Here is a 4621-nt window from a genome sequence, read left to right as displayed (position 1 = left end):
AACGCAGCGCAATCACGCCATTTTCCGAGCGAAAAAAGCGCTTTGCAAGATAAAAGGCCACTTAACCAAACAAGTCCTCTTCTTGTTCTCAATCCTTTGTTGGACAAAGACGGACTTCTACGGGTTAATGGCCGATTAGCACATTCCACATTGAGCTATAATGAAAGGCACCCAATAATTCTCCCTACCGAATCGAGGTTCTGCCAGCTATATTTGGAGTTTTTACACTCGCTGCTTCTTCACGCAGAAACACGATTAATGCTTCAAATGGTAAGGCAAGAGTACTACGTATCAAAAAAGCTAAAACCTCTAATTAAAAACTGCATTTTTCAATGCAAAGTCTGCACGCCTTACAAGAAACAAACACGCACCCAAATAATGGCCGCTCTACCCCCTGAGCGCTGCAGTTTCTCACTCCTATTTTCCACAACGGGAGTAGATTTTGCTGGGCCATTCCAAATTAAAGCATCGGTGCTAAGATCTACAACCCTTATCAAGGGATACGTTGCAGTTTTTGTCTGTTTTTCCACAAAGGCAGTGCATCTCGAGCTATACTCGGATCTTACAACCGAGGCTTTTCGAGCAGCATTCGCCCGCTTCGTTGGCAGACCAGGTTTCCCTTAAAAATGATGAGCGACAATGGAAAAGCGTTCATTGGCTCCCAGCGCGCAACAGAACGCGACTTCGTTAAATTCCTTAACGAATGTTCCGCAGACATTGTCAAAAAATATGCCCCTCAAGGCATCAACTGGCAATATATACCACCCAGCGCTCCCCACATGGGCGGCTTGTGGGAATCTGCAGTGAAAAGCTTTATAATCTATTTAAATAAAACCGCTGCAACCCACACGTTCGCTTTCGAAGAATTCACGTCGCTTCTGGTGCGAATTGAAGCAGTCCTCAAGTCGAGGCCTCTATCCGCACTTGCTCAAGACCCAGCTGATATGACAGCACTTATTCCGGGTCACTTCCTTCGAGGTGCACCGCTATTGGCCATTCCCGAGCCTAATGCGGAAGACCTCTCTCTACTAAACCGGTGGGAGAAAGTCAAAGCACTTCACCACCAATTTAGTCGCCGCTGGAAAGAAGATTACCTCAAAGATCTTCAGAAGAGATACAAGTGGAAAACCCCACAACGCGATCCTCAGCCAGGCGACATCGTCGTGATCAAAGAAGATTCGCTCCTCCCCCACCGAGCGGCGATTGGGACGAATCGAAAACGTTCGCCACGGCCCTGATAACCACATACGTGTCGTGGAAGTCCGTAACAAAATGGAGTTATCACGCGGCCACTTGTCAAACTGTGCTTCCTTCCAAAAGCACAATAAATAATTCTATACATCTTTTCCTTTGGTATATTAAGGGTCTTAACTTCCCGTTTAAATATTGTACCCAAGTACTTCTCGTTTCTCTGCCTTTGCTTCTACTTCCAGATCGAAGACATAATGGCAGCACGGAAGACATGCCCCCTGGCCCCAACGGCGGAAACGGACAATTGTCTCCAATGTAGGCTCTGCACCCGGTACCACGCCTTGCGGAGGTGCCCGGCCTTCAAGGCGATGAAGCCGCCACAACGGTTGGGAGTAGCCCGCGCGCAGGGCTACTGCGTCAACTGCCTTGCGCTCACCCACACTACCGGGGAATGCGACTCGTAGTTGCAAGACCTGCGGGATAGCGCACCACACGCTGCTGCATGTGGTAGCCAACACTCATGCGCGCACGGGGCCAAGGGAACAGGGGCCCAAGAAGAGAAAACCGGCCACAAAGGCCCCAAGGAGCGTCAAGCGGCGCGCACCGCCGAAGAAAAAGGCGCAGAAGAACCCTTCGTGAGTATCTTGGCTGCAACAAGATAGTGTTCCGAGTCGATGTTTGCGCCTCGGAGTGTACGTACGTCCAAAACACTGGAAGCATGCCTTTCGTCTATCACAACATGGTCGATTTGGTTTCTNATAGCGCACCACACGCTGCTGCATGTGGTAGCCAACACTCATGCGCGCACGGGGCCAAGGGAACAGGGGCCCAAGAAGAGAAAACCGGCCACAAAGGCCCCAAGGAGCGTCAAGCGGCGCGCACCGCCGAAGAAAAAGGCGCAGAAGAACCCTTCGTGAGTATCTTGGCTGCAACAAGATAGTGTTCCGAGTCGATGTTTGCGCCTCGGAGTATACGTACGTCCAAAACACTGGAAGCATGCCTTTCGTCTATCACAACATGGTCGATTTGGTTTCTCGTTTTTCGATTCGGAGACAGCCACGTAGCTTGATGAATATTTTTATGCTTGAACATAGTACTGCATACTACCACGTTTCGGGCCCCGGCGAAATCGATCAGCCTCAGTCCGTTATCGGAAGTTTCGTTGTGGGGGCTGAATTTTCCGACGGTGGTTCCCTCAAATCGTAGTCTTTAAACATTTGCCGTGGTCTCATCCGAGGCTTTACTTCGCTTCTTCACTGGAAGGGGTTTTTACCTGGCGGTCCCAAACCCAGCCCAAAACCCATTGCTGTGACGGGGTGGTTTCGTTACCACTTGCTCCAAGACAGACACCCGCTTGCAGCCGCACCTACTTTTGAACAGACGCCGCAGACTTCAGTGAGCCCTTAAACTGAATAAGCCGGAGTGGCCCCACCGAAGCTCCCTCTCTTTCTGCCGTGACCCAAGGCACCACTCGGATTGGTTACCGCATCTCGCACATGGCTTGCTCACGTTGCCCAGAGTGCGCGAACGAGGACGCAAAAGTCGGGATTAAGTATAGCCGTGCAACTGTAACTGCAAACACAGCACAACGACTAACCCCATCGCACTCCACTGTACCCCATTGCACTCACAATAATTATGTACAGTAAAATTAAAATGTACGACGCTTTGGTCAACGTTTTTCTTGTATATAGGCCATGACAATTTAGAAAATTCTTTAATAAATTTTTTAAAGTTGGCTTTCAAAAAATCCAAGCGAATATTTGGTTCGAATGTTTGGATTACGCAATTTTGACCATCGTTTGTAATTTCCTAATATATCTCAACAGGAGGGTGGTGGACATCTTTGGGCAAAACTAGTGGGTCACACTTACATACTTATTTACAGCGGGCTCATATGCATCATTAACATAAACAAGATCTAATACTTTGCCAAACTTATTGCGAAGTACATTAACTTGATTTAGGCAGAGTTCAGCCATCTCCTCTAAAAATGCGTTGTTGCACGCACTAGACGAGAAAGATACGATATCACTGTCAATGATGTTCCATGATGCATTTGGTAAATTAAAGTCACCCAACACAATCATTGAATTAGAGGGTTTAATAATTAAATTAATTGATTTCAGTAAATATACTGGCTGTGAATACACTGACAAGTCAGATCGGGGAGAAGTATAGCATAGAGCTAAATAAGTAAACCCTCCAGATTCAATGTGTGGGAGACTAACTTCTTCAGATGGTATTGAAGAGTCTACGAAAAAGTGTACGCCACCGCCGATTCTGTCCTTCCGATCCTCTCTGTGGATATAATAACTATTTGAAAGAATCTCTGAATTGAAAATGTGTGGTTCGAGCCAAGTTTCGGTGAAGAAAATTATGTTATAATTGCATGCAAGGCTATTAAGATATAAGTTCGTTAATTTAGTATTCAAGCCTCTTACGTTTTGATAATAAATACTTAAAGCAGATTGAGTAATCAGTTTTTTGATTCAGTATTCGGACGGGGAATATTTGCTAAATTATTATTTTTGTTGGGCCTGTCTTCGAATTCACTAGCGAAAACACCGCAGGGCAAAAAAGAACTACTAAGCAGCAAGTCAAAATTTTTTAAATTTACGTAAATTTTAAATGAAGAAATATTTCTTTCATATTTAAAATTAAATTTTCTGATACTTATTAAGTTGATAGTTCTAGGTTTGGACGAGATGTAAAACTTTATATCGTCTTCGGAAGTATCCCTTGAAAATCTAGAGACAAATATAGACTTCTTTGGTGGAACCACAACCAGTCTCCTAGTATTAGACTCGATTACCGGAGGACTTGGTTGAGTAACCGAGTTACTAATTGAGGGTAAAGTAAGCGTTGGAGGATTAGATTGCGATGCCAGAACTTCAACGGGAATGGGAAGATACTTCAGGCACGTTATTATTAGAAGTAGAAGCAGACCTCGTTATCCGTTCTTTTGGGAGTGATGACATCGGTGCCGGTGGACATGGGGAAGAAAGGTTAATTAAGTCAGTCGGAAGATTTTTCTGACGTGGTACCATTATCCTATCATTTGACGTACTATGAGACGCTTACGTTTTGACACACGAATATCCTTAACATATTGCAAGGTATCTGAGCATTTAAAAGATTTAAACACATTTTCACAATGCTTAAATTTTTCTGTCAGTGCGAACAACTCTCTTCCTACCTCTGAAAATCCATTTCTGGGTTGCCTAAACAACTTAAAGAGATCAACTTCGGTTGACCTGCACTTTAAGCTAGACCAGCGAATTCTTCCTCTCAAACCAGAACACTTTAGATAGCAAATACCAACACAGAGCCAGCACGATAAGTAGCGTTCGGAAACGCTTTTAACTTGACAATTATGAAGATCACACTTCATATTAAAAAATTCATGATACAAAAAAGAAGGTAGTTC

At 44.9% G+C, this 4621-nt stretch overlaps 1 protein-coding gene across 1 annotated transcript in view; it reads right to left on the bottom strand.

Annotated features, from left to right (window-relative positions):
* Ak2 (Adenylate kinase 2) overlaps positions 1-4621 on the bottom strand; it is a 58659-nt gene that overhangs the window by 52974 nt on the left and 1064 nt on the right. The gene's annotated exons all lie outside the window — the stretch shown is intronic.

The sequence above is a fragment of the Rhagoletis zephyria genome, unplaced genomic scaffold, assembly GCF_001687245.7.
Source record: "Rhagoletis zephyria isolate East Lansing unplaced genomic scaffold, Rhagoletis_zephyria_1.1 Rzeph_scaffold_00785, whole genome shotgun sequence".
Lineage (NCBI taxonomy): Eukaryota > Metazoa > Arthropoda > Insecta > Diptera > Tephritidae > Rhagoletis > Rhagoletis zephyria.
This window is presented reverse-complemented; position numbering and strand designations above follow the sequence as displayed.